Source organism: Anas acuta, chromosome 13 (genome assembly GCF_963932015.1).
Source record: "Anas acuta chromosome 13, bAnaAcu1.1, whole genome shotgun sequence".
NCBI classification, from domain to species: Eukaryota; Metazoa; Chordata; class Aves; order Anseriformes; family Anatidae; genus Anas; species Anas acuta.
In genome coordinates this window covers 19,411,485-19,430,550 of record NC_088991.1, presented here as the reverse complement: position 1 = coordinate 19,430,550, position 19,066 = coordinate 19,411,485, and the positions used below count along the sequence as shown (strand labels likewise).

Genomic DNA, 19,066 nt, shown 5'->3' with positions numbered 1-19,066 from the left:
TTCCCCAGGAAATACAAAAATAAAATTACAAAAAATATTTCAAGTAACTATATAAAACAGCAAAAAAAAAAAAAAAAAAAAAAAAAAAAAAGTACACTGAAATAGAACATAATGATTGTAGTTCAATAAACTTATAAAAATGAATACGGCAGAATATATGAGCAAACCCAATAACCAGTTCTTGATCTCATCACATATCCAGAAAATAGAACCCAAATTATTTCTATGAGATTTAGTATCTCTCAAACTACTGCTCTGAAATAGACTATCACTACACTTTCCTTTCCCACACATGATCAGACATATTGAAAATATGCATTATGTACATGAACTTAAATAATATACAAAGAGAAAAAAGGAGCAGAAAAAAACAAGAGACACTTTGATGTTTAGCATTCAGCTGCAGTGAGCGATGGCTGATAGAGCAGGGAACTAGACATCCAGTTCTGTTTCATTAATATTAAACTTGTTCTACTAGGAAAAAAAAACACGCAACATGAAAACCCTTCATTTTAATTAGCTCTGATGGCGCTGCAAAAGGTTTAAACTCCAACAATGCTTTGGTCCCTCATCCTTTGTGGTCCAGATCCTACGAGTCCAGAATAGTTCAGCAGAGCAGCCAAGGAAGAGGAACTGAGGACTTCCCCAGGCACCCCATCAGCCTGCACATTCTTATGTTCTTGGACAGCTCTGCGTATGAGAAATTTTATATTCTGTGTTTCAGAATTGTTATATTCGTGCATTTCCTCAGTGCTTTTAACACACAGACCCTGCTGAAAGAGCCCATTCCCTTGGAAACTGGGATGCCCTTTGCACATACCAGCAGTGCTCCCCAGCCCAGCTGCCCAGCAACATCTCAATGCCTTCATCTCTACTTCTTGGCATTTTGCCTTTTGGTCAGCCAGAGGATGGGAGAAACCATGAACTTGGCACAGCCACACAGTCTGACATTTTTTGAAGCAGAACATCAAAAACAACCTTACAGGGAGCAGAATCAGTTCTGGTGAGAATAAGAAGCTAACTACAGAGTAACACCCTCCTGCCTTTTCTGAGAAACTATAAAAACAAGAAAAAAAAAAACAAATGCTGGGAAGAGCATACAGAAAAACAGGATGCCTAATTCTTCCATTAAACCACCGTGCTTAGGTTCAGGTCAGCCTCCCATGGCAGTACACGATGATGGAACAAGTTGACCTTCTCTGGCATAGACATGATTTCTCAAGCAAATTAACCTTTTTCTCACCTACAGACAGAACAACAAAAACAAAACAAACAGCCCATAAATCAACCAGTAAACCTGTTATTTTAGAAAAGACAGAGTAGTGAAGTAAATTCTTCCAATATGCCCTTACATCATTCATACAGACAGAAAAACAATTACAAAGCAAATCAGATCCTTTCTTTAATTGATTGCACTCAGAAGTTCTTTGCTCAAGAAGAGAAGATGCCAAAAATAAAAAAACAAGAGTCAACATGTATTTCAATTCTGGGCATCAGTGAAAACGCAACTGTCTCTGTCTCTGGATATTGCTTTTCTTCCCAGCAGTCTGTACTATATGAAAAATATTAAAGCCTTCTCTTAATTCTTTCAAAAATTAAACTTCCAAGTACTGAGCCTTAGACTGTTATATATACATAAGAGATCATTAAAATAGAGCAAAACCATAGGTACTTGGGGGAGGGGAAGCTTTTTTTTTTTTTTAAAGCATGTTCTTATAGCAAAGAGAGGAAGACATGCAAACTATGCTTCTCCATGCCAGGAGAAAAATCTAGAGCCACATCAGAGCTCCACATTTCAGGTCAGAAATGCACTCTGGCTGTTGGAAAGAGCAGAGCAAAGCCCTCTTGTCCCCTCCATCATCAGCCCTAGCCACATCCCAACAGGCAGCTCTGAGTTTCAGCAGCAGCAGAGGAGATGTCTCTCTGCAACAACAGCTCCAAAACCCAGAAGAACATGGGCTAACTGAAGCAAAATCCACCTAAAGCCATGGGAAGCCTATTTTGTCCATGTTAAGCACAAAAAGCACAGCCAGCCACCTTGTACTTGTTCAGTTTGTGTTGCATTAATTCAAAGTTTTTGCCCCAGACCTCAGCCCGGTGAGCTCAGGTCCATCTTCATGCACAGTCATCCTCACTAAGCAGCTGCCAGTCACTATCCCAGCGTCTCAGCCCAGACACCATTGATAAATACCCTCACACACTAACAAAAAAGAACTTATGGTGCTTGCATGAACCAGCAAGGGAAATTAGAGGGAGAGAAGGAAGCTGAAGTCAGATTTCCTTAGCATTTCAGTATGAAAGTTTTAGTAGAGTTGTATCCATGATTAAAAGAGTTTCTCTGTGAAAAGCCTCAGTCCCACACATCTGTGCATTAGGGGCTACAGAAACATGGTTCTAGCCCCGAGAAAAACTGCTTTGAATAATCATCTCTTGCCCATAGTCCTTCACTACAATTCAAAATAAAGTCTCCTACCATGACCTTCCCTCTCTCTTCCCATGATTTGCTCTAGAACTTGTTTCCACTTATTTAATCTCCCTTCTAGGCACAGCTCCTGTGCCCTTGCTCAGAGAGCACTGCATACAGGGATGCAGAGTGCCTCCCCAGTTTTACTCACAGGCTACCTTGGATTGTTTTTATCTTCTAATCAAAAAAATGCAGTGAGCTGGGTCAAAAATCCTACAGAATATACTGGCACAATGTAGTCTAATGAAAAGTTCAGCCAAATCAGAAATATATTTATCACGAGGTAACTGATTTCAGATCACAGCATACCATGGCTAAGGGTACTTCTGAACCCATGGCTAAACACCACCCAGCCATAAGCCACTGGTAAGTGCCAATTCTACTCCGGAAAGTTTAACATTATGTTAGCCGTGGCAGAAACGCTTTAAAAAAAATAAACCAAAAGACTATTAAGTGAAAGTCTTCTGCACTAAAAGCTTTACTGCTCAATAAAACTAATGATAAATTAAAGCTGGCCATGTAAATAAACAAGATGTGGGTTGATCTGATTTTGCACTTTGCTGAAAGTGATGTTTAGTCAATTCAAAGCCTACAGAAATATTTATTGTGAGAACTAATATTTACAATTAGAGCTTTCTCCCCCCAAACAGATACTCTTTTGTGAAGAATACTTTTTCAACCTGAGCTGAAAGCATGCATTCTGATCATGAGTTTTCACTTGAGATGAAATGCTGAAGTGAAAAAGGGTTAAGGAAGTTGTCTTAGTTCTGCACAAGAAATCTTTAGTCTTTGGTCTGCTACCTTTCTGTGGAGAAATGCAGTATGAGACGTGTTCAGGTTGCACTTTATTAAAAGCATACTAATATACATCATTTGCTTTACTTGGAAATGTTTCCTGAAAGCACAATGCATTTCAGTTTTATTTTCCAAAATACATGTACTCAGAATTTACTATAAATTAATGTAATTGTTCAATAGAGGAAACCATTACATGAAAAAAAACAAAAACACTTCATAAGCCATGATATTAACAAGGTCACTTAAAGTCAATATATTATTAGATGTGTTAATTACATACAATAACACAAGGACTAGATAAAAGATATAGAAGAACAGGAAAAATACATTCAGAAAGTTTCAACACTGATACAATTTCATATGCATTAGTAATTGGCTACAGAGAGGTACATTTAATGGTAATTGACGATTTCCAGGAACTAATTATTATGCCTGGAAATCCAGGATTCGCTTGAGGTGTTTCAAGTCCTCTGTTGACCACCAAGTAGACCTCATGCTTACCAAAGGTGGCTTTTGAAGGAAATTGGTGGAAAAGTCAAGACCGCAGGTGCACAACAGCCACTCTCCCTTTCTTCAGGGAGCCATCTCCTTTCCCACTTGCTGCACATACCACTGCATTTTTCTTCAGGCACAGCTACACATTATGGGGACAGGTAATCCTCTTCTCCACTCCTTGATCTACCACCCACATCTGGGCAGTTTGTTTCCCCCCAGGCTGTCCCCATGCCAGGACATCTCTCCTCACCTCATGGGGGTATTTCTGACAGACCACAGCCATGCATGGGCAGTGCTGAAATCACTCTGCAGAAGACTTCTCACTAGAGAAGCTGAAGTCATATGCAGAAGACAGCTCTCAGGTCTCTAGTATATAGATCTGTTCCCTCCTGTGTTGATGAAAAGCTGGACTCTACACTGATCCTGTAGAGCATCCCTCACTGAACACCTTCACCAACAATTCAGCACCTTGGGAAACTGTCACTATTTAGTGTGATTCCCATGAGTCATGGATCAATGAGAACCTCCCCAGTGTTCCTGCTGCTTCACTCCTCCATGCCTGGCAAGGAGGAGCCAGTGCTGCACCTGGTCTGCTCCCACCCCCATTTTTCCATTGAATTTGTGGATGCTGGGGAAAAAATATTTCCTTACTGTGCAGTCTTACAGTTGGCCTGGCTGAAAGTATCATTTTCATTATAAGAAGCTTGAAAAAAGTGATGGCTTTTTTTGTCAGGAGTAATTCTTAAGCAAGGCTTCTGTGGCACGGCTGGTGGTGCAGGTGTGGGGAGAATCGGGACCTCAGTCTTTAAGGAATTCACTAGGATTAATATTCAACTAAAAGTTAAAAAGGTAGATTACATTTTAGCAGAGTAAAGTTTAGAGACTCAGTAAGTGCAGGTGGAAATTCAATACAAGCCAGGGAGAGAAAGGACACAGGAAATAGGTGTTCGAAGAAATTAATGTATGCCCAAGGGTTACGCGCAACACCTCACAGTAATTGCACAAGGAATGTTCAAGTTGTTTTTTTGTATTTTATTTTTAAAGCCAGTGTGAAGGAACAGAAGTGTAAAAGTAATCAACAATGGGGGAAAGAGGCAGACACGAGTTATAAAACATCAAATACTGAACACGGTTGGAACAATTGCATAATGAAGTTGAAAGCATAAAAAGTGATAAGAAAAGCAACAGAAGCAAATGAAAGGAAACCTTACGGGGAGGTAAGAAAATTGGAACAGCTTTTGGGTACAGTGCAGAAGCAAGGGGCTGGAAGAGCAGGCCAGGTATCTGCCAGAGCTGAGTAAGGGCAAGATACCATGCAAAGGAAAGACCACATTAAGACTGACTTATTGCTTTATGTTTTGGAAAGTGCCTAAAATTTCAGCCTCCTCACAGGAGAAGACAGTGCAGAAGAGGCACCACATTTTCTGCACTGCTGTTAATTAATATCCTAAGGAACCATGCAGGCAGCATGATGGCTGCTGGGCCATGCCTGCAATGAGCTCATCTGCTCCTGGGTAAATACATCAGACAAACATCCTTCTGCCAAGGTCTCCCAACCTCCATGTGCTCAGGCAGCCATAACCATCCAGTGGGCACAAACAGGGCTGCTGGAACCAGGGCATCCTGCAGCAAGGCAGAAGTTGTCCTCAGAAAGCCCTAACACAGAACAGGCTCCAAAGCAACACCCGCTAGAGATATTGTGGGTTAGCCCCCTCAGAAGGTTGCAACCAGACTGCCCTGCCAGTCTGTGGTGGCACTGGGAGTCAGGCACTCCCTGGTAGTTTTTCTTAAGCACTGGAATCCCTTAACCACAGGTCAGCTCTCACAGGAAGGCCAAGCACTTGCTGTCAGATAGAACTCTAAAATTCAAAGAACCACAAAGAAAAGGATTAAACACTTCAAAAATCTATTCCCAAGCCTTGGATCTCCAAATCATTAACTTGATTAGAAAGGTATGCATGATCCTAACAACAAGAAACAGTTGACATTTTATGCTAACATCACTAAAGTTCCTCTGACAGAAGAGCTCAAAACCCAAGGACCAACACACATAACATTATAGGTCTTATTTCCCACATCCCAGGGGACAACATGCACTTAATTACCTGCAGTGCAGACACTGGCCATGTTTTTTTCCTTTGGACCTTCCAAGATGAAGCATTCTGCTGCTAGAGCCCACGTGGAAGCTCACACATGTGCTGCCCCAGCCCAGCAAGGGACACCTCTGCTTCTGCCCCACAAAGGTAACCCCCATCACCTGGTGCCTACATTCAGCTGCATCCCACCACAGCAGTGTTTTACCTTGTTTTCTTTCCAATAACTGTTCTGGAAACATGCTAGCCAGTGCCAGGCTTTACCTGGAGGGACAGATGCTCAGCAAGCTCCAGTGGTTACTCCCAGGTACAATACCTGCTCTGCTGCTCCTCCAGCACAAGACAGCTTGGACGCAGCAGCTGTTCCCAGTATGGTTATAACAAAACTTTTTCAATCTCTGCCCATAACATAAGAGACATTCACCACACAAGCTTGCTGCTAGACATGTAGGACAAACTAGGCAATTTACTAAACAAATGCTGAGTTACACTTTAACCTTGGACTTTTTAAAAAAATGAAACATCCTCATTTCGGTATGTCTCAGCTTTACAAGTATTTCAAGAGTATTTCAGTAGCTAAGAAGAACCTTAAAGTGGTGACAGATCTGCTACCATACTAATCTTTCTGAAGTTGGAAAGACTGCAGATATTTTACCATATATACAGCTTGCTTTTTATTTTTCGTATCTGCCTCATCTGACAGCTCTGTAACTTCCCTCCTGCCGCCACTAGAGGGAGAAGCCTATTCCTGGGATCTCATGGCTCCTAGGCTATTTTTGGAATAATTCAGAAATATTTGTTATATGGGAAAACGTTTGTCCCTGTGTGATAAGCATGGATAACACAATAGAGAGCCTCTAAAAATAGAGTGGAATAAATATTTCACCCCCTTCCCTCAAATAAACTCAAATTACAATCCTCAAACCTTGCAAATTTAAACACTGCTGCAATTGTTCCTCTTTGCTGGTGATACAAATCCTGCTACTGTGTTTACTCCCATTGCATCCAGGGCAGGGAAGGCAAAACAGGAAGGAAGAGTACTGGGTTTCTATCAATACAGGAACAAAGGGTGTTTTCTAGTGGGTTAAACTAATTCTGATTTTAATAAAATCTACTAGCTGTATGGAAAATTGGAAATCCATTCTGGACTGAATAATCCTAAAGTAACATTAAATAAACCAAAAATTCTGAAATTCTGGATTTGCATACTCCATTTTCTCATTCTAACTCAACTGAAAGACATTGATGAATACTTCTTATATTTATTATACTCAATCTACTAGCGGATGCATTTGGTAAGTATTTATAGCAGTGACAAAGTCATCCCACTGGTATAGAAGTTTTCTTCATAAAACGCTTTCAACCACTGGTACTAAACTGCATCCAGTGAAAACCACCCTCCCCTACCCATGCAGTCTCAGCCTTGCTGAGTAACCATTGAATGAGTTTCAAATATGAGCAGCAGTGAGTAACCAGACCTGGCTTCATGATACAGAACAAGCAAGTCTTAGATGAGAAAGAGCCACTTTCCCAGGCAGAAGGCAGTTTGCAGACTCAAGCCATGACCACATTTTTCCTGGGATTCCCATTGCCCTTTCTCCCTGCAAGGAGGAACAGCACCACTGACCATTAAGCTCATGCAGAATGAAGCTTGGAGTACCATAGACATAGCTGAACTGCAGATGCAAACAGTACCACATTTTCCTAGAGGGAAAAAAAAATTTATCCTGAAGTGTTCCCCCACCATTCAGCCTACATCCTGCCTCCCTCACCACGTGAGGGAACAGGTAAGCCTTGTTATTCTAACTGCCATACAAATTATTAAAAAAGTGAGAGCTGAACAAGTTAACCAAATACTTCCAGCTGTAAAGGCTAGAACTGAAGCATGGAGGGGGGAAGCACATCCCATTCCCCCCAGCATCAGCTGCACACCTGGGGAGCAAAAGCATCAAGTAAAACAAGCTTTTCTTCTCCCACTGCTTTACTTGGTGTTTTTTCAGAGCAGCTGCAATACCTCCCTCACTGGATGTGAGGTCACTTTAGCACTGTTTCTGTAAAGAGGCTGGAAGATAAAATTGTTGTTAGAAGTTTTAGCTCATGACCCATCATGTCTACAGTATTTTTGTTGTTTTCATCGCTGTGAGGATGGTGTTTGATTTCTGGATTTAAAAGCTGCAGTTATCTTTGTTCCAGCCAAGTGATTTTCTTCTCCTGCAATGATTTCATATCAGAAAGCTTAAGACAACATCCCAGATTCTCCCCTTTTGTGTTGATGTGCATATATACAAGCACATATATTATATGAAAGTTTACTGTGGAATGTCTTTTCAGAAAGGATTTCCACCACCCTTACAAAGTCACAGCATATGAAGCACTTATGCCACTCAAACATTTCCTTTAAATGCAAAGTTTTGTCAAAATCTGCTCTGAACCAACTCCACAATATGTGCTTCATATAACCCTGAATTGCAGGTTAGGCTACATTTTAAGTATGAAATATTAAGTGAGATCATAACAGCTAAATCACCGCGTTGTCACTCCAACACTAACCCAGGTTGGCAGAGCTCACGCTCAGTGATGTCACCAGCTCTACCTTGCTGCAGTTGTGAGCAGAGCCCAGCTCGCATAAATTAGTTTCCATCAGTGCAAAGTATTAACATCTTATTTTTAGCTTGGATCACACTTCAGATTATCAGTTGCTTCTTCTTGTTTTAAAAATTCGTATCAGCGAGTTAAGTGGCAGGTTAAAACATGCTGCAGAGGGAAACAGCAGAAGCATGGCCAGCACAGGAGAAGACGAAGGGACGGAGACAAAGCACCATCCACCTTGCAGGTCAGAAAGACTACCAAAGCCTCACCCTGAAATAGCAAGGACAGGTGTAGGATAGATTTCACCACCCTTCCACACATTAAACACAGTCCTACTTCACATCAGCTCCCACTGAAATAAATAACTCAAGATCTATGCAACATAAATAACAGCAGAGCAGTTTAAAAAAAAATCTGTCTTCTAAAAATAGCTTCCTTTGGCTAAATTGTTCCTTTACGGCTTTCCTTGGGAAAGCAGTGATGAACAGAATACTGATTGTGAATCACTAACAGAGGCTGCCTCAAGAGCATCATTGGGAAACATTTCTCCCAGACCCTCCTGCTTTTTGGAAGGGGAGGTGGTTTCTACCTCCTTTTGCAAGGCTGGGGCAGAGACTGCCCCCTCCATGCTCCTCTTCATCCACTCGGGTCTCAAAGTCTCTTCTAAATGACATGCACCTCTGCTCAAAGTGCTGCTCTCAGGCTGGCTGAGCTTTGTAGCTCCATGGGAAACCCAGCACATCCCCAGCACTTGCTGTGGTCTTTCAGGGAAGTGCTGATAGGACCCAGAGATAGCCGTAAGGACCCAGCTAACCAGTCATGTATGGTCCTTCACTGGGTCCTCTCTCAGCTGAGAATTGTCACAAATGCAGTGGTTACATCACAGCCAGGACTGTGTTGAGGAACAGCCATCCTCATCATGCTCTGTCTCCACAGCAAGGCTGTGTGGATGAAGGGAAGCTCTCCTGACACTATCAGAGTCAGACACAACCACAATGAGTGCACACAAATAGGATCTACACCACTGTTTTGAGACCTTTCCATGGTTTGCCCCCAAAGGAGATACTTGGGAGTCAGTTTACATCTTAAAAAGACTATTTGAAATCTGATTCAAAACGTATTTGAAAGGAGACCGTGCTGTCCTCTCCTGCCATGGAGGATTACTATGCTGTTTGGACTTTGGACAGGTGCTGCAAGGGCATGGAAGGCTTACCTTTCTGTGCAATGTCCTGAACTCGTCTGGAGAAAGAGCTTGGACAACCAGAAATCATTGCAGCATGGGACAATAGGTTGTTCTGAATTCCCTGAAGCATACTGATAAGAAAAAAAAAGCATCTGCACTTGTGGTGCTTGAGCTATATAGGACATTAGAGGGGAATGACAGGAGTCAAACGCTGTGCTAAGCATACGCTTATAGCCAAATAAATGGACAAAAGGTCAAATCAAAGACTATCCACATTCTAGGTTTATTTCAGGACCCCTTCTTCTATCACTGCTAGGGGAGCCACAGCCCTTTCAGAAACAAGCTGTTCCTGCTATTGCTGGCTTTGGACAAAAAGCATACTGCTGCTAACCTCTTACATAAAGTGAACAGACAAACAGCTGAATTGCTGACCCCTAATGGCCTTTTCCCTAGGATTTGTGGGTTTGCACAAAGAAGCCAACATTTTACATGCAGTCCTTGATGGAGTTTGGAATTGTGCAGCAAGACTGTTTGGAGTACACACTCTTAACCCAATTGTTTGTGTACAATGTTCCTCCACACTGATGCCAAACACTGTAGGTCTCAGGGTTATTTTTTAAGCTGCTTGGTCATAGACAAGTTTGAAACCCTGCCTATACCTCTACTGCCATCAACACTGTTACAAGTACAAGCAGCAGCCAGGGAAGCCCCTCTGTGATGATCCTTCCTCCTTTTTTCAGCTGAGCACTTGAGCCCTGCAGATCTGAGCACCCCTGTTATTACATGCTTGGCTATGAGTGTGAAAGTTTGCTGAATGCTTCTTGCATTTGCCCAGTCAGAAACGCATGCCAGGTTTATTCTATTAGTGGGAGATGTTTAGCAAGATAAGTCAGCTCAGCCTGAGCTTTGAATAATTCTCTTCATCATTACTTACAAATTGATTGAATACTTTTTTTTTTTAATATATATGTACTTCTGTTAATTGGCAACAGAACTAAAAAGATAGGTAAGTAAGTACCATTTTCCTTTATGAATGGAGCCCACTTGCATAATATGTCTGCCTGTAGAAAAGCAGCAGATTTGCACTGAAGCACAGGCTAAGCTGAGTTACTCTGCTGCAGCAAACCTCCTCTGCTCCAACCCCACCAGCTCCAGGACCCTGGCCCCACAAGATCCATTCAGGCTACTCGGAGATGATGGTGGAAGCAACACTGCAGCAGAATGTTTCACAGGCCACAAGAAACCTGTTTCAACATGGTGAATTTTTTCAAGCATCTCTAAATCATCAAGCCTCGCACCTCAGAGCATATGACTGTGCAAGCAATCCAGTAGTCACACTGGTATATTTACACAAACATGAAACAAGCTAAGGATGAAAGCACGAAGCACTACAATGCTCCAATTCAACAATAACAAAACAGCATTCAGGCATAACAGCAGGCACAAAAATCACCATTGTACGTTTGGTTTCCAATCGTTCTGGCTCTGAGCTACTAAGAACAGCAGCACGTGTTATTCTGTACTCTCTAACCACACTAAATCCCACCTTTGCGTTTTTGTTTTAAATCAGAGACACACTAATTGTTGTGAACGCACAAAGTATTACCTGGGATAACACTTCAAATGCAAATTAAGGGCTCTGTAAAATTATTGTAACACAAGAGTACCATGGTTTATTAACAGCAGATTTGCAAGGTTAATTTTCAATTATGTATTTCTTATTAGTTTCCGAGCTGTCTTGCTATTATTAAATTTAAAGAGGAAGATACTTTCAATGTGTCCAGCTTCTGTGGCATTATTACTGATAATTATTCCTATTTTCCAATTTGTGTTACTCTCGTGTCTTGCAAAATTTGTAATTAATGAGCAAATAATTATAGCAGCACTTACTAGAGCTGCTTTAGTTAAAGCTGTGTCAGCTTTTGCATTAGGATCCCCATTTTTCAAGGGTTTATAACTCAAGCATAAAAATTCACTCTGGGCAGAGCCTTGTCATAAGAGCTGTCTGCTGAGCATGATTTTTTGTTTTTAAATGTTTCTAAGCAGCATTATCTGGCTCCTTTGAATACACACACAAAAAAAAACCTTAAACTTCCAAGGCCATGAAGTTTATGGCTCTCCATTTTTCTATGATCTAATGTCTCTGAAACAAAGATATTACATTTTAAGGTGACCAAAACCAGGTTTTTAAACACCTGATGGTCATTAGCCTCACAAAATAGAGAGCTTGACATTCAGGGATGTTTATGCTGATCCCAACCAGCTAAGCATTCATGCACATACTCAATTAAAGCACATGAGTGGCCCTTAGGAGTCAACAGGGCTGTCCACGCTCTCAGAGATGCACATGCATTCACCACCCTGATTCAGCAAAAACAAAGCATTGCTTTTGATGAAAGTTTTCGGCTATTCCTATTCACTGCAAGCCATTGCCCCCACACTTTGGAAAACTGAGCATCACAGGGTTCAGTTCTTAAGACTCTGAGAGCCCAATGTCCCTTAAATCCCTCATGGTTTGCTATCCACAAGAAACTGAAAGCACCCATTCATCACTGCCTGGCTTTCTGCACACCTCCTCCTGCAAAGTCTTGGAGCAATCACCCAGCTCCTGGGCTCTGGGAAGCTACTTTTGGAGCAGTTTGACTTGAATGCCAGCTTTAATTAAAGCAACATCACACTATAATTCAACAAACAGGGAATATCAATAAGTCAGCAGTGCACGCATATCAGAATTGTTTAAACTCTGAAGAGCAGCGTGGATTAAGATGCTTCCATCAGGAAGAATAAAATAGTTACTATGAAACACAGACAAAGACAAGATAAAAACAGAATGATGAGACCTAGCTGTACCAGCAACAGCAGGCCATGGGAAGCAGCATTGGTCCTCTTGCAACTTCATACAAGTTAGCCCTTAACCTTCCTAAACAAAACAGCAACCTGTGCCCTCAATGCACTTTTTATTCACTTCCTTTAACCAGTGTCAGCTGAGGCTGCTCACACCCTTGTTCTGTATAATTACCTGCTCATGGGTGAGTTATTTGCTGCTGAGAGGAGCTTATCTCTTACTCCATGGGGCAGCTTTGCAGTGGGGTGCTGGGGCAGCACTGGGCAGGAGCTCTTCTTCTTCCCCAGGTGTGCAGGGAAGCTTTTGGCCACGCTGACCAAGGGGATGTGGCTGCGCATTCTCCTTGGGGTCCCTCTTATGACTGTTCTTTATAAGCCCATGCAACCATTAGGATATCCACCAGTAATTTGCTGATATCTTTATTTCCGTAAAGCATGCATGCAAAGCACGGCCCAACTATGATATTTTTATTCTATAATAAAACCTTGCCCTATGAGCCAACTGTTCCTCCTATTAGGTGCCTGTCTATCTTTTGGGTAAATATTTTCTCTTCCTGACCTAGTGTCATGAGCTTCCCCAGTTAAGATCAGTTTGCTAAATCTAGTCGGAGGAATCTATATGCGCCGATATTCCCTAGTTGCTGATGGCCTCACATTTTGACTGTAACCATGGTGCTGCTGGATTTATCATGGCTGCATGGCACAATGTGTATCTCATTATTCTTTCCTGGCAGCTTTGTATAGCTTTTATTTAGCTGTAAAAATAATTTACATTTCTTGAGCATCTGAATTAAAGATAAAATAGAACTATGACATCGAGGGCTGGAGATTTTATGCAAATTTATTTATAAAAATAAATCACATTTAGAATACAAAATTACACAAATGTCTTCTACAAATCACCCATCTCTTTAAAAAAGTTAAGTCTTTCTTTTTTAAGAATGATGCCTTAACACATTATCTATAGAGTTGCAATGTGAACGGAAATGCAGTAGAAAATCCAAAGTGAAATTCAGGTAGCCTGAGCTACAGCGGTTATGTGGCAAGGAATTTTTTTTGCTTCTGCATCACTGACCTGAAATTGCTGCAGGTCACCAGTCCGTGGCACCCTCCATCAGCTGCTCCCGGCCTGGGATGAAATTCCGGCTCCACTAAAGTCAGTGGCAAGTTCTGGGGCCATGATGTTCAGCTACAGGAGGTGAACAGCAACACCACGCATCCATCTCACAGTGACCACGTACGCGTGTCACAAACACAGCCCAAGTGCATGGACTGTTTGGCACCTGCTCTGAAAGCCACATTATTCAAATGTTCTGAAATAATATTTCTGGGAACTTACACCCAATTCAATACACCCAAATATCAGAAATCCGGGTATTTTTAATTGTCTTTTGTGATTTTGGAAGGGTATAGAATTTGTTTTAATAGTGTGATGCAAGTGATGGCAGTTTTCCTGACTATGAAGCTACTGTAAGCATGGAACTGAACAGTAGTTATTTTGATATCATAATGGTCATAGATTTTGAATACAAATATTTCTTCATTAAATTTCTTTTAATGTTTATCTTTTGGCACCTTCTTTCTGCTCTAGGCTCAGGCCTTCCCTTTTAACCCCTTCTGGTGCTTCGTTATTTTAAAATTTCTCCTCTCACACAAGATCTCTGCTTTATATTCATGAAAAAAAAAAACAAACACACAATAGTTGTTTTCTTGACTTTCCAATGAAAGAATCAATATGTAGTGTAAGCTTTGATCAACATTTTTATTATGAGATCTCTTTTACATGGTGGCAGCAGTATCCAAACCGTATCAGAAATCTCTACGCTTCTATCCCTCTGCCACGCTGAATTCTTCACTGAATTCTTCACTCCCCGTTTCACTTCATGCAAAAAAAAAAAAAAAAAAAAAAAAAAAAAAAAAAAAAGTAGAAAAAAAGGTAGGAGAATTGTTTCCTAAAGAAAAACAAAGGTATACAAATATTAACTGGCAGTAGACATACAACAAATCCCATACATTTCCATTACACAAAGGTGCTCCTGCAAAGACAGGACGGCCCCACTGTCAGCACAGGGCTGGTGGCAGGCACATCAGTACCTTCACCCCCATCTAGGAGCAGGCACCAAGGCATGGCTGCTGATTTGGTGACCCTGCTCTCCTGTGCCTGTCACAGTGCAGACACTTACAGGAGTCTCCTCGCAGGGAACAAACGCTGCACGCAGCGGCTCTGCTGAAGGCTGAGTGCTGCAGGCAATGCCGCGCTCCTCCTTTAGCTCTCCTTCCACGTGGAGGCCAAATACAGCTCTCGAATCAAAAGCGACACAGAAAATGACTTCCCCTTTAGTCAGAAAGCAGCTCTGCAGGGTGTTCACTATGCTGAACCTGTGTAATCCACACCACCCAAATTTCTGAGCCTCTGCCCATCATGGTAGCTATAAAAGCATCTGCACTGTATTTTGATTTTGTATTTGATTTGTATTTTGACTTGCAGAGCACTTGCAGACAAAGTCAGCTGTCCTCTCAGAAATACTAGAATGGTTATTTAAGCATTTCATGCTAATTGTCTAACTGTTGTGCAGCTGGACGTTCCCAATCGTTCTGTACCCGTGGGAAGTCCAGCCGTCTCACGAGGAGTTTGGATGCTGTGCTCCCCAGCAGAAGACCCTCAGGGTCTTCTCACAGTTAGAGGGAGATGTTGGTTCCACTGTAATTTATAAGGACTTAGTAAGACTGAATATCTCAGCTCACCCCATGACTGTTATTACACATGCTATTCTTATAGAGGCATCTTTACTGGCTTGTAAAAAATGATACCTCAGCGGCACAGCCAGTGATAGATTTGGGAGCAAAAGGAATACAGGCTCAGGTAGATTTTTCCTCTCAAATTATGACAAACATCACATATTTTAAAACTGTTGTTTTGAGCTTCACCTTCTGAGAAAACATACAGAACTACACAGGGAAGAAATCCCAACTTCACAGTAGAAAAGATTCACAAAATAACCCTCTGGAATTTAGCAGGTTGGAAACTTTCTGTGGGTGTTTTTAACATGAAATGCTTTAAAGGAAACATAATTCTCTGTTAAGTCCCATGCAGCAACACAAACCACAAGTAGAATGGGTATTCCTTCCAATATATCCTGCTGGAAGAACACTGAGGGGAACTTCTCATTCTCTACATTTCGTTTATCACCTGCACGGTACCTTTCCTAGTCGGTTCTTGTTTCATCAGTAAATGCAGAAGTACTGGGGGTGGAATTTAGTTATTCTCCCCAACAGCCCGTTGATCTTGACATTGGCAGGGCAGCATGGTCGGTGCAAAGGGCAGGAGGGCGATGGCTCTTGATGTTCATCTTCACACCCTGGCTGGGGATGGACCAACTGAACCCATCAGGGCATCCAGACCATGGAGAAAAAAAATGAAGAAAAAAAAAATGGGGGGAAGAAAAGGAAGATGTATGAATTAGAAATGTCATAATTAAGAGGAGCCAAGTTAACTGGAGACTAGTTTAACGAATACAGAGTAGTTTTACATCTCAGGAGGGAGTAATACTGTGACAACCTCAGACAGGGCCCGAGGCCCCAGCCAGCACGGAGTTTATGCGCTCAACTCCCACTGCAGACAATTGGATTTAAGCACATGTTTAAGTACAGGGCTGAGCAGGGACGGTTTGCGAGATCTCTATAAAAGCCCAACCTTCCATTCTCCCAAACCATATGGGTTTGACTTCCCATATGGAGTGACAAAATAAAAATATATTCTAAAAATAGCTTTCAAAAATGCACTGGCTGAAGGCTGCTTCCTGTGCTACAATTTGATTAGCCTTGTGTTTTATTTCTTCAGCAGTGATTTCAATTTATCTCTGATTTGGAGCATGAAAAGCTGCTTTTATAGTTGTAAGCAGAGGAGAAAAAGGCATCCGGAAAGCAAATATAGAGAGCTCTTCTGGCTTTATAGGAGCCGCAGGAACAAGCAAAATGATTTTAGAGCAGCAAAAAAACAAAGTGATGGTGGGAGATGATCTATCTTTGCAGCCTGTATTTAACTTCCCTGTCAGCCTCTCCGCCAGCGTGGAACATTACACATTCCGTGCAGCTACAAACTAACCCGAGGGAGCCAAAAGTTGTCAGGGAAGAAATCCCCTGGGTGGCAGGGAGCAGTGCCAGCACCGCCTGGCAGCTCCTCCTGGCCACCGCGCCCTCCACGCTCCTTGGTGGCATCTGATGCAAAGAAGCTGGCAAGGCAGGGGGAAAGTTGCTAAAGGTGTAAGTGTTCCCATTTGGGCTCTGCTGTAACGTGTCTTCTTAAAAATCAGACCCATTAAAAATAAGAAAGATCTGGAAATGTGAAGTTCTTTGCCAAAAAGCGCAGTTCATTTAGGGTGGTATCTAAAACCTGAAACCGCTGCCTTTGGAGGAGGGGGACAGAGGGCAGCCCAGCCTTGCTAGGAGCCTCTTACCGTCCAGTTCTTACCCAGAGATTCAAAATACAAGTTTCACAGCTGGGCTTAACAGGAACCATATTCTCCCCCTGCTTGGGAGAACAGCTGGGGACAGGCAGCATGGCACAAAGAGGTGACATCCAGCTGGTGCCTCCAGCTGTGGCCAGACCTTGGTGAGATGAAGGGCTGGTGAGGCTGGGTGGGGTTTTCATGTGTTGGCTTTGAGAGTGGTTCAGGGAGGTGCTGTGAGATGCTGGTGGCTGGGAAATTCATGCCTGGGGCTGCTCCAGTGGAAATGTTTGTGAAGATGATGGTCATTTGTTATTCTTTATTACTCTGCACCACACAGGTATGCCCAAATGAAAGCCATCCTTCCTGCTTCCAAGATGCCCACACACTCTTATTTCAAGGCAAGGGAACTACTCTGGATAGAGGCATCCATTTCTCCTCAGTTGTGTCTTTTGCCAAAGTAAGTAGACATGTAGATAGATGGAAGACATTAAAAATAATCGCAGCCAACTTTCAAGGAAGTCAGGGCATCATTAGGTCTTGTTTTTCCAGCATTTCAGTTTTCCCACACTCATGAGCTTGCTTGTTTTTATGCAAATAGTAAATGTGGGTTTTCTCTGGGCTTCCGATGCTGCTTTAATAATGTACTGAGAGAGGTTTATGTCCTCTCTAGCCTAATATTTGTTGCTAAAACTGATGGCCAAGACCTCCAGGCCAGGCACTGGCCAGGCTCTCAGGCTGCATCCTCTTCCTCCTCCTCTTCCTCCTCCTCCCTCCCAGGGTGCAGGTCCCAGCTGCAGCTCCGGGTGGCAGTCCCAGCACCAGCAGCTGTGGCAGTTTGAAATTAAGTCTTTTTTTTTTTCTCTCCAGTTTATTAAAGCTTTAGGAATGCCTTTTTGCAATATGAGCAAGGCTCTGCATTTACCTTTAAAAGAGACTTCTATAATATCTAAGATATATTAAAGCCCAAAGAAGGAAAATAAAAGAATAGCAAGAGTGGGAAGAAGCAGAGCTGTAAAGCCTTGGAAGAGAAAGGATTAGAAGACAGCTTTTCTCTAAAGATTTTATATAGAAAGAAAAAAAAAAACACTTTGGAAACAATTATTTACAAGGTTCAAAGCATTTGACACCATTTGCTTTGGTATGATAAGGGGCTACAACAACATCCATAATCACAAGGAGTTAGCCAAACTACTTCTGTCAGCAAAAGTAATCTTACAAAAAGTATGTTTCTTCCAGGAAGAATACTTTGCTAGCTTAAAAATCATTTTTACATTGCTAATAAGTCGCTTACCAGTAGATTTTAAGTGCCTCTTAAGTCAGGAATATGTTTAATGCCCTGAGCACAGCCGGCAGCCTCTTCTCGGGAAAAAACACCATTGAAGTCAAAGAGAATTTTGCCTGAGGAGGTTCACTGCAGGTGTTTGGTTCTGTGTTTGTAACATGCATCATTACAGAAACTTTTAATAATTGTTATACAATGCCAATCTTCAGAAACACAATACAAGCCTATTCTGACCTTTCTCCCTTGCCGTGCATCTAGAAATGAGAGGGCATTTTCAGCACTTCAGCACCAGAGAGTAGAAAAGAGTCTGTGTGCCTGACAGCCTGGATAAGGAACACTAACCTTAGATATCTGTCCTCCACTGACCCAAAAACTATTTGAAACATCCTAAATCTGGCACCTGCGGAGCCAGGTAAACCTTTAAAGGCAATGTAAGGTCAGAAGAATTTAACTTCAGTAAAAAAGTGATGGATGAAGAGGAAGGCAATCAAAGGCCTGAGGGGTCCCACTTCTCCAAGCCCTGCAGATGAAGCATGTTTCCAGGGGAGATGCTGAAAAACACGGCTGTGCTCTCTGCCATTGAACAAAAGGAGGAACTGCATCCAGACAGAAAAAACAGGAGTGGATATGGGAGATGGATGGAGAATTAAAGGGTTTTCATGTCACCAGAACAATCTGAACCTTGAACAATTTTCTGTGGCCCCTTCATGAATAAATACAATGAGGTCAATGATACCTGAAGGCAGTGACAAGCCTCGAGATCCCTTTGGCACCTCACCTGCAGGGCGGAGAGCCAGCTGTCCTGCTGGGACGTGTGGCCGTGTGCTTCAGGCTGTGTGAACACCAGTCCAATGTGGCCTGGGAGGG

At 42.2% G+C, this 19,066-nt stretch overlaps 2 long non-coding RNA genes across 6 annotated transcripts in view; both read right to left on the bottom strand.

Annotated features, from left to right (window-relative positions):
- Nucleotides 1–5,294: 5,294 nt before the first annotated feature.
- LOC137863740 (uncharacterized) lies at nt 5,295–12,615 on the bottom strand. Its single transcript, XR_011101096.1, has 3 exons — nt 12,473–12,615; nt 9,653–9,753; nt 5,295–5,616 (listed from the first exon to the last, which is right to left on the bottom strand). It is a non-coding gene; the product is annotated as an uncharacterized lncRNA (long non-coding RNA).
- Nucleotides 12,616–13,701: 1,086 nt separating this feature from the next.
- The window catches only part of LOC137863741 (uncharacterized), an 86,763-nt gene continuing 81,398 nt past the window's right edge, over nt 13,702–19,066 (bottom strand). For 3 of the 5 annotated variants that reach the window (XR_011101099.1, XR_011101097.1, XR_011101098.1), the window contains one exon: nt 15,667–19,057. This is a non-coding gene — a long non-coding RNA (uncharacterized lncRNA). Of the gene's footprint in view, nt 14,419–15,666; nt 19,058–19,066 lie in introns of those variants that run through there. The other 2 variants (XR_011101100.1, XR_011101101.1) reach the window with 2 other exon arrangements.